The sequence below is a fragment of the Thamnophis sirtalis genome, unplaced genomic scaffold (assembly GCF_051295495.1).
Source record: "Thamnophis sirtalis isolate CommonGarterSnake01/CBP01778 unplaced genomic scaffold, rThaSir2_p1.2 scaffold_11, whole genome shotgun sequence".
Taxonomy (NCBI): domain Eukaryota; kingdom Metazoa; phylum Chordata; class Lepidosauria; order Squamata; family Natricidae; genus Thamnophis; species Thamnophis sirtalis.
In genome coordinates, this window is record NW_028261391.1 from 15,335,803 (window position 1) to 15,347,720 (window position 11,918).

The window sequence follows — 11,918 nt, forward strand, 5'->3', positions numbered from 1 at the left end:
CCCCCAAAAAAACCCTGAAAAAATCTTATGAAGTTTAAGAATGAAGATTCTTTTTTTTTTTTCAGAGAGAGAAGATATGGAGAAAATTGGAAAGCGCATCTCTGTATACAGCATTTTTGTGATTATTCTCTAGATTTCGCAACAGGGAGCAAATAAAGTTTAAGTCAGGAAAACAATACAATTTGGGGAAAAAATTAACTGTCCTCTTTCCAGCACTGCTATTCCATTCCAAAGTCTTATCCAGCAAGTTTATAAAGAAAGGAAAGAGTTAGGAAACATCTGTTTGCAAATGATGCATTTTGATTTAGGCTTTCACGCTGATAATATGCACTGATTCAGCACAAACTCGGGTTGCAACATAATGCCAAGCGGTTTGACATGGCAATTATTCAGAATTTCAATGGCTTTATTACCATTGTATCTCTTCTGATGTTGGGACTCTAGAAAGAGTGCAGAGAAGAGCAACAAAGATGATTGACTGGAGGCTAAAACATATGAAGAACAGTTGCAGGAACTGGGTATGTCTAGTTTAATGAAAAGAAGGACTAGGGGAGACATGATAGCAGAGTTCCAATATCTAAGAGGCTGCCACAAAGAAGAGGGAGTCAAACTATTCTCCAAAGCACCTGAGGGTAGAACAAGAAGCAATGGATGGAAACTAATCAAGGAGAGAAGCAACTTAGAACTGAGGAGAAATTTCCTGACAGTTAGAACAAGTAATCAGTGGGACAACTTGCCTCCAGAAGTTGTGAATGCTCCAACACTGGAAGTTTTTAAGAGGAGATTGGACAACCATTTGTCTGAAATGGTATAGGATTTCCTGCCTGAGCAGTGGGTTAGACTAGAAGACCTCCAAGGTCCCTAATTAATACATAATTAGAGTGCTGCTTTAAGACATATTTCTGACTAATATTCTCCTCATTTCTGCTACAGTGCCCTAACTGGGGATATTTTTCCGACTGGTGGATGACATACTAGGGGTCGGGGGGGGGGGGAACGGCTCCTAAGCCATAGGAGAAAACCCATCACCTTGTCTATATCTGTGTCACACTTGAGGCCAATCAGCAGTGACTCAGAATACACTGACTAGAAATGGAGTAACAATTGATGTGAAGCCAATAATACAATACAATACACTACAATAGCAGAGTTGGAAGGGACCTTGGAGGTTTTCTAGTCCAACCCCCTGCCTAGGCAGGAGATGGGTGTCTATGGAGATTCTCAGACATTCAGGTCATGCTTGTCCCAAGAGTGCTTTTTCCAAAAGGCAACTGGTCTTTTTTTATTTTTTTCTTTGAAAACATTTTGCTTTTGAAGAAGCTTCTTGGATGAGAATCAAAACATTTTCTTTATATGTTGTTGACACCGTTAGTTTGTATACAGCATAGTTGTTGCCAATTGCCTAATTCTATAGTATATCCCAAATTTTTAGCCCATACTATCATACTCTTTTACATACTCTTCTCCCATTTTAAATTTCAATAAGCAACTATATATTTTCTTTATTAATTTATCATCTGTGCCCAGAAATATCTGATTTAGTTCTAGGAGTTCTTTCGAGAATCCATATATTTCTACATCTTACTTGTATCTCGTTTGTATTTAGATATATGGCCACCAGTCCAAATTGATTCCTTGGTTTTTTTTAGTTCCTGTCTTGATTTTAAGTCCCCTTTTTCATTTAGAATATCTTTATACCTGACGAGTTTTTCCAGTTCAAGAGCATTTGGATGTATTAGCATTTCCATCATGGATATCCAGACCAGTATCTTCATGTAATGTTTCCGTTTGATTTTTTTTCCCTATTCTGAAAGTAGAGCATTCCTGATATGGTGCCTTTGGAAATTAGCATGAGAGTAGCACATTTTATGACAGTGTTGTCTTCAAGGATGGAAGGGTGGCATTTTAGTAGAGAAAAGCTATGAACCTAGGCATCTAACATACTAATCCTGGGCAGGTACATGGGTCTGAACTTTAAAAGACATGTTTCAATCATTCAGTGTCACCAGAGGTGGTATTCAGCAGGTTCTGACCAGTTTTCTGGAGAACCGGTAGCGGAAATTTTGAGTAGTTCAGAGAACTGGTAAATACTACCTCTGATGGCCCCGCCCCCATGTATTCTCTGCCTCCCGAGTCCCAGCTGATCAGGAGGGAATGGGGATTTTGCAGTATCCTTCCCCTGCCATGCCCACCAAGCCACACCGACAGTAGTAATTTGAATCCCACCACTGGTGTCAGCCACTCTTCCAGTGACAGTGGTTGACTTATCCCAGGGCCCAGATATTTCCTGACAGTACGGATGGGGAAACAAACAAAACTTTTTAGAGAACGGTGTTCATCCTCACTTATTACCTTTAACCAGCCCTCCCAGCACAAAACTTAATTGAAACTTTGGCAAATAAGTACACACAGGGTTGATCAGGTTAGGATCTGGGCACAGCTGTATTGTAGAATCAAAAGTCTTTTTTTCGTTTCATGTTTACAAAGGTCTACAATTAACAAAGAAGGAACCGAAGCGGCAGAGAAGGAAGCTGAGCATTGTAAAAATAAAGGCATTGTAAACAAAGGAATTGGGAAGCACGTACTTTCGTGTTTGCCCTAACTTTTCACTCTGCAAAATCCTTCAGATCTGAAGAATTAGCGGGTTCGAAGATCCTACAAGTTTACAGGTTTTAGACTCTGCATGTTTTGCTAGTGGATAAAGAAAGTTGGCTCAAGCATTTGTTTATCAAACATTAAGGAAGCTGCGCCTAGGTTTTTTGGCCAGTGGCCACTTTCTATGAGTCCTGGGGAATTCCATTAGTTGAAATAACAAGACTTGTTTTCTCATGAAAAACTGAAATTGTGTTAAAACGGTCTTTCGATTATGATTACGGCATGTATTCATTGGTGCTCCTTTTGCATTAGTGGCCCCGACTTGCCTTTTCCACCATTCTTTTAAAACACACACACACACAGAATTTGCATGGATTAAATAGCTGAGAAACAGCTCAGGATGCACCCAGCAGTTCAAATAAAGGTCGGTTTACAAGGAGTTTACAAGAAGTAAGGTCGGTTTACAAGAAGTCCTTGAACAAGTAAAGGTTTTCTTTCTTTTTGGACAGAATGTGTCAAATACAAGAGACTCTCACTATTGGATTAATGGGAAGGAGCTGTGAGATTATTACAAGAAGGAAAACAAAGTTACTTTTTTATATAGGAAAAATAGCTGAAGTAGCTTTTCACTCATTTGCCCAGTATTCCTCTACTTGGACTTAGAATAACTTTTTTGTCACTTTAAATCTATACAAATCGACATACATTAAAATGAAAGTTCAGCTCTTCAAAGAGTTTCCACCTCTGATATACACTACATAAACATGACAAAATAAATAAATAAATACATATTTTTGTTATTAGTTGAGAAGTTGTTGCGAACTGTTGTCCGACTCATTGTGATCCTATGGACAATGTTCCTCCAGGCCTTTCTGTTCGGGGGATGGTAGAGGATATAAATACCAGAGGTGATATTCAGCAGGTTCTGACCAGTTCTGGAGAACCGGTAGCAGAAATTTTGATTAGTTAGGAGAACCGGTAAATACCACCTCTGACTGGCCCTGCCCCCCTCTATTCTCTGCCTCCCCAGGCCCAGCTGATTGGGAGGAAATGGGGATTTTGCAGTAACCTTCCCCTGGAATGGGGAGAGAATGGAGATTTTACAGTAGCCTTCCCCTGCCACGCCCACCAAGCCATGCCACACCCACCAAGCCACACCCACAGAAACGGTAGTAAAATAATTTGAATCCCACCACTGATACATGCATACATACATACATACATACATACATATATATAAAAATATGCCTATACGCACATATGCACTACCCCTTTAAAAAAATCTCTCCTCCTCGAAGAACCATAGAGACAAATACGGCCAAACCTGATCATTTTATCACTGACTATTAGCATCAGATCTCAGGATGGAGGTAAGGCAAATACAGGTGCAGGAGCCATGCCTGCCCATATCCTACAGAACTGCCCATACCTGATCTACAAACAGCAATTTAAAAAAAACCCAGTGCTGCAATCTGCCCCTTTATAGGTGCAGGAGGAAGGAGGAATTTAAAAATGCTTTAATTGCCATAAGCAAATACTATCTACTTGGGGGAAAAAACACCATATAACACCCAATGTTTGTGACCTCCAGTTTGCCTTGAGTTGCAGAAAAACAAGAATAGTGCAATGCCACCAACCTTCCTTGGTGTTTACAGAAGTACATAAAGCTATAGGAATCCCTGAGGATTTTACTCCACTAGTTGTTACCCACTATAGGAGGCAGTGCTCGCCTCCGTTTCAAGGCCATTGAGCCAGCACAGATATTTCCACAGCCATGTGGCCAGCATGACATCATGGAGTGTTGTTACCTTCCCACCAAAGTGGTACCTGTTTGCCTACTTGCATTTGCATGCTTTCGAACTGCTAGGTTGGCAGGAGCTGGAGTGAGGAAATGGAAAGTCATCCGATCACGTGGCGCTCGGGTCTCGAACCTGGGCTGCCGGCTTTCCAGTCAACAAGCACAGCATCTTAATCGCTGAGTTCACTGCATTCCCCTACACACGTAGAAATGCGTAGTTATATAAAAGTCAACATTGCAACTTTGTAGAGTGCAAAATGTCTGATGATTGAACATTCTCAACTACAGGTTGTTTTCTTTTTGATCCTAGAATCAGTTTTGAGGACTGGTCATTTCTGAAACGATTGAATAGGTCTGTGAATGGTGAACCTATGACACGTGTGCCGGAAGTGGCATGCAGAGCCATCTCTCTGGGCACGCCAGCCGTTCCCCGTTGCTCTTCCAGGTTCCAGCTGGTTTTTGAACGCCCGGGAGCTACGGGAGCTGGAAGAGCAGCTCCCTGGCGCGCATGCCGGAAATCGGTAGCCCAGCTTCCTGGCAAGCTTCCTGCTCTTCCATTTTCCTGTGATCCCTTGCACGTGCAGAGTCCCGTTTCAGTACTCAGTGCCGAGAGGTTTTGCCAACACTGGAATAGGTTGTATACTAGTATTGGGTTTATTCTACCTAGGGGGGAAAGGCATTACAGAATCAAGGCATTATAACCATGAAATGATTTGTACATCTCTAGAAGCTAATAGCTTCAAGCTTAACCTGGAGCTCATTTGGGCTATGAATAAATCCCAAAGCCTGACTTACTGATTCTCATTCTCTCTCTCTCTCTTTCCCTGCCCCCTCTCCTCTTCTTTCCCTCTCTGTCAAAGTGGCAAACATACAAAATAGAAATAGAGACAGAAATAGAAATAGAGATAGAAATAGAATAGATATAGAGATAGAAATAGAATAGGTGTCAGTGTTCCAAGTATCATGTAGAATTAAATCAGAGTCCAAGGCAAAACGATCCTTAAAGTTCCAATTTAATAAAGCAGACATCGTAACACATCTGTGTTAATCCCAATTCTGGAAATGACACCAGAATTCCACCCAGTTAAAAGTTCATGATCTTGTCCCCACACCCACAATCCATCACATAGTCCAAACTTCTTCTTCCACGCTGGCATCCACACCCAGCTGCTTCCGGTCAGGTGTAAAAGTGCGGAGACAAAGGATAACCTTGGCTTCTAGAAAAGAATGAAAACAATACATTCCCCAATCCTACTCCTGTCTATTCCCCCCTCCCATCAACTATACTAATGAAACAGCATAATGAAATAAGAGAAAGTGTAGCAGGCCAAAATTCTAAAAGGAATATAATTGCAGGCCTGACAATAAAGATAGAATAGAGATAGAATAGAGATAAAGATAGCGATAGAGATAGAATAGAATAGAATTTTGATTGGCCAAGTGTGATTGGACACACAAGGAATTTTGTCTTTGGCGCATAAGCTCTCAGTGTACATAAAGTTATAAGTGATAAATCATGATCACACTACTCCTTCCCTCTCTTTTTCCACACAACAACCTTGCAAGGTGGGCTGTTACATTCTTACAGAATGAAGCAGCAAACAACTGCAGACCAGCGTTTGCCTCGAGGAAAAATAAGTATTTTGTGATCGGCCAGTGCAGCAGTACAGTAGGCACCATAAAAACCATTTTGTGAGCGTGCCACTCCAACAGTTTCAGTGCTATAAATGTTCTGCAGTTATATTGGAATGAGGCAAAACAAAAGAAATACACACGACGAACTTTGGTTTATGTTCCATAATAAATATGCACATTTGTTTTAAAAGTTCTTTTGACATTCGCGGTAAACACGAATCTTCTGGCGGATTTGGCTGCATTGTTTGATTCCGAGACAAAAAGATTTAGGTTTTGTTTTCCTGATTTCAACTGCTTTCACTTTTTCTTCTCCTGAAGGGAGTTGGGACACACCCTGATCTCCAAGTTGGAGATCTATAACTTATCTGCTTAGTCTCTCCAGGCACTTTGACAGAATTTGGTCTCTCAAAAAACCTCTCTACATTTAAAACAGGTAGAGAATTCCATGCCCAGCTGCAAATAGCAATAGCACTTAGACTTATATACTGCTTCACAGTGTTTTACAGCCCTCTCTAAGCGGTTTACAGAGTCAGCCTATTGCCCCCAACAATTTGGGTCCTCACTTTACCCACCTTGGAAGGATGGAAGGCTGAGTCAACCTTGATCCTGTTGAGATTCAAACTGCCAAATTGCAGGCAGTCAGCAGTCAGCAGAATTAGCTTGCAGTTCTGCACTCTAACCACTGTGCCACCGTGGCTCAAATTCTGCATATTTCCAAACAGCTGGATGACTATGCAGGTAGTCCTCGACTTCCGACCAGCACTGAGCCCAAAATTTCTTGTTGCTAAGTAAGAGACATTTGTTCAGTGAGTTTTGTGCCATTTTACGACCTTCCTCACCTCGGCTGTTAAGTGAATCACTGCAGTTGTTAAATTAGTAACATGGTGGTTAAGTGAATCTGCCTTCCCCCTTGTCTTTGCATGTCGGAAAGTTGCGGGATCACGTGACCCCGGGACATTAAAAACCGACATAAATATGAGTCAGTTGCCAAGTATTGGAATTTTGATCCCCTGACCACAGAGATGCAGCACTGGTCATAAATCACTTCTTTCAGTGCTGTTGTAACTTCGAATGGTCACTAAGCAAACTGTTGTAAGTTGAGGACAACCTGTAATAATGGCATTACAGCCGCGGTGGCAGAGTGGTTAGAATACAATACTGCAGGTTACTTCTGCTGATCGCCGGCTGCCTGCAATTTGGCAGATCAAATCTCACCGGCTGAAGATTGACTCAGCCTCCCATCCTTCCGAGGTGGGTAAAATGAGGACCCAGATTGTTGGGGGCAAAATGCTGACTCTGCACTTTAGAGAGGGCTGTAAAGCACTGTGAAGCGGTATATATGTGCTTGTCAGATCCCTTACATGATACTGCCATTCAATTGGGAGGAGGGGGGCCTCAGAGTTAACTAACTGTACCTGTAACAACTGAGATTTACAACTTTTACAACTGGTTTACAACTTTTACAACTGGAAGACTGGAAGTCCCAGCACCTCTGGAGGGATGTTTATGATGGCCATGTGGGATATCTTACTTTAATGTCTAACTAGAGATAGCCATGGGAATGTGTGTTTTATTCAACTCTCAAGGCAGAAGAGTTAAGGAAACATCTTCACACTTGTGTATTGGTCAGAATCTGCATTATCAGTTTAATCCCACTTGCATTGCCTAAAGGGTTTCAAAGGGTTTGCCTCTAATGGTTTCCATCCTGCTGAATTAAAGGTCCCTTTTGAAATAATCCATTTCAAGAGTCTTTACTTTCTTAAGTTAGGAAGAGGAGCCATTACAGTGCTATTGCTATTGCTATGCACTTGCCTATGCAGTGAGAAGCAATTTATGTCTCCTGCTTCTCACCCTTCCTGATAAGAGATTATTTCAATCACACTGTCAAATTTCTTGATCGGATCTCATTCCAATAACATATAGATAGAGACTACGTTTTAGGCACTTAGAGCAACTATTGGTTCAAATCCCAGTCCCGGATATGCTTAGTGTGACACAAAAGGGTCCTGCACTACAGGTAGTCCTCGACCTACGACCAGGATTTCTGTTGCTAAGTGAGAAATTTGTTAAGTGACTTTTGGCCCTGTTCGACGACTTTTCTTGCCGCGCTTGTTGAATCGCTGCAGTTGTTAATTTAGTAATGCGGTTGTTAAGTGAAACCAGCTTCCCCATTAACCTGGCTTGTCAGAAGGTTACAAAAGGGAATCACATGAACCACCACCCCCAAACACAGCAGCCGTCATACATGTGAGTCAGTTGTCAAGCATCTGAACATAAGTCATGTGACCATGAAGATGCTGCAACAGTTGTAGGAGTGAAAAATGATCGTAAGTCCCTTGTTTCAGTGCCGTCGTAAGTTTGAAAAGTCACTAAATGAACTGTTGTAAGTTGAGGACCACCTATAATAGTGCAAGGACCTATTAGTATTGCTACGATCCAGTGGATGTGATATTGTCTAAAAATTCACATAGGTGCTTAGTGCATTCTTTTAATAAACAAGCCAGTAAAGTTGGCAAGCACAAAAGAAAAGTAGGATACAAACATCAGGAAAAGATTCCATTTCTGTCATTGTTGAATAAATACAAAAATAGATTTGGGTGTGGGGGGGGGGTTGTTCCTCCCAGGCTTCCATTCACAATGGCTGCCTTTCCTTGAAATTCACAGTGCGCGCTTGATTTTTACAGTAATTCCTTGTAGCTTTCCAGCTAATAATTACCATCTCTTGGTTCATGTTTTATCAAAGTTCCAGCTCATGATCCATCTGAAGATGGTCAGCCCTAAAAGAATAAGCTAGAGAAGTTTGGATGAGGGGATCTTAGTGCTCTCTGAGCTTGCTTGTTTTCTTGCAAACTGTTGTGGCCTGCCAGCAGCCAGTGGAGTTAGCAGCAGTTTCAGACAGTGAGGAGGTTGGGGAGGAACATGGATCAATCCTGGAGTCTGGGGAAGGCTCTGATGAGGGCTTTGTGTCAGGGGCAGAGAGGGGGCCAGAGCCATATGCCAGTTATCAGCTGCCTTCAGAGTCAGACATCAGTGAGGGAGACAAACAGCTGGAGCCTGTTCCCAGTGTGCACATGCATAGAGTGGCCAGACAAAGGGAACAGCTAAAGAACAGGGGTCGACTTGGGAGTAAGGCCACAAATGGATGATGAATGGCCCCTCCCAGAGGAAATAAAAGAGGCGCGAAAGGGGAGTGGAGTTTGCAGGAGACAATTCGTTCGCTTAATTAGTTTGTGACTCTCCGAGACTCCTTGCCAAGTTTTGCAGATATCGGCCTGACAGTTCTCTACACCAGATAAGGTCTGTGACTGTAAATCCTCCCTTGAAAGACTTTGCTGTGTATGAATGAGCAGAATTCACAGTAAATTAATAAAAGGGTTTTTTGTCAGGAGAAAAAGATTGCTTCATGCTCTTGGGAAGCCTAGGTTAGTAAACATTTAGTTAACTAAACTAGATAACATTATCAATGCTACCTAATACTAGCTTGGGTAATGAAACATGTGCAAGAAAATAACCAAGCTCAGAAAGCATCAAGGAACCCTCATTTCAACTATGAGCTACAAATGTTCTCCAGTACGTTTGAGTGAGATACCTACCTGAGTTGGGGAAGATGCCAGTTCAATAGAGAAGGAGTCTCAGGGTGTTCCACTGGGCTGATTTAAAAAGACAGGGGTTTATTTAAAAAAAAGTGCTGGTAAATTGTGATAAATTATTATGCTAAACCAGATTCTTGCTAATTATAACCTGTTGAATAAGTCACAATTCTTGAAGCTTGCCAAGGCTCGACAGAGCCGGTATTGCAGGGGAAAAACCTTGTTTTGAAGTCACCCCTGAACAATTTGTGGAGGAATACTGTGATTATTTATTAACCATAAATTACTCATTAATCTGTGATTTGTTGATACTGGACCATGATTAAAGTAGGATAAGACAATTCAAACCATGTAGTTCTGAACTGAGATTGATATGCTCTGCATTTTCTGCCATGGCTCCTGCAGAACATCATACCCCCTCCCCTCAAGATGGAACATCATAACTAGGGGTAATTCCTGCCAGTTCTAACCTCTTCTATAGAAGAAGTTCCACAAATCTACAGTGTCGTTTAGAACAGATTCCAGCTCCCTCCCACCGCCCGTCCGCATATCATCAAGATGAAGAGCGAGAGGAGGAATTCTGGGAGTTGAAGTCCACAAGTCTTAAAGCTGTCAAGTTTGAGCACCCCTGGGTTTTTTTTTCTAAAGGGTTAGGGGTGCAAGGGTCTTGTAACTTGACAGCTTTAAGACATGCGTGCTTCAAATGCCAGAGTTTCTGAGCCAACATTTTGGTTGCTAAGAGCGTTTTTAAGTGACTTTCATCACATTTTACAAGTTGGCCATGCCCACCCAGTCACATGACTGGCAAGCCACTCCCACCCAATCACATGGCTGGCAAGCCACTCCCACCCAGTCACATGGCCGGCAAGCCACTCCCACAAAGCAGGCCACACCTACAGAAGAGGTTTCTAAAAAAATTTGAAACCCACCACTGATCATAACCCACCCACCTCCACCCTCCAGTGACAGAGTACCCACCATCCTGACCTTCTATAAGGAGCCAGAAGCCACTGACTGTGCCAGTTGACCTGGGATCCCAATGGGGGTGCACCACTCTGGAGGTTGCTACCTGATTAAGAGAAGACCCCACCTCTCTCTGTGTCCTTCCTGCCCCCCCTTTCCCCATCTTTCAGTTGTAAATTATCAATACAATTGTTATTTATTGTTTTATCATTTAAATGTTTACTACTTTTTAATCTTAAGCCTCACCTAAGGCTGGGTCTAGATGAGATGGGAGGCCTACAAATTAAATCAAGTCAAGTCAATCAATAAGTAAACAAAATTCTACTTAAAACTAAGCAGCTTGGTTTTCTCAGGTTCTGCTTTCTGTGTCAACCAAAGCTCTCACCTTAACTATCCTGTGACTGATAACCTTGCATTTAACATTGTTAAAACAAAAACTTTGATTACTGGAACCTTTATTTGCTTATCCTACCTAAGATTGTAGCAAACATACTGCCCCAAAATTGGAGTAATTCCATTTTTTCAGTCCTTTAGCTAAAAAGAAACAGCAAAAGACACATCTGTGTGAGTTTCAACATGAATTGACAAAACCTGAGAAGATTTTTTTTAAAGTTCCATTAACTTTTTGGAATGTAGGGATTTCCACCAGGATTTTGAAAGAAGCTTCCTTCAATTGCTCTGTGGCTTATTACCGGTAACAACAGCAGACTATATAGCAAAGAGTATTGACAGATGTCAACTTGTCCTTTTTCTCCTCCAATTATGCTGATGCACTTATTTACTATTACTTTCTCAATGAGCTGAAAGCAGCTTCCATAGAGATCTTTATTTTATTCCTAAAAGAGCAATCATGTCAGTTTGATTGCAATGTATGGCTGTGAAAGTTGATCGACTGCAAGGCGATCCGGTCAGTCCTAGAGGAGATCAACCCTGATTGCTCTTTAGAAGGCCAGATCCTGAAGATGAAACGCAAATACTTTGGCCACCTAATGAGCAGGAAGGACTCAGTGGAAAAGAGCATAATGCTGGGAAAGATTGAGGGCAAAAGAAGAAGGGGACGGCAGAGAATGAGGTGGCTGGATGGAGTCACTGAAGCAATAGGCGTGAGCTTAAATAGACTCCAGAGGATGGTAGAGGAAAGGAAGGCCTGGAGGAACATTGTCCATGGGGTTGCAATGAGTCGGACATAACTTCGCAACTAACAACAACAACAACATTGAAAAAGACAAAAATGGCCAATGAGTTCTCATGATGGAAGATGTCCAATACCTCTGTCACTAGTCATTCAACACTATAATTGATATATCACACTGGCTCTCCTAAGTCTACTAATTAAC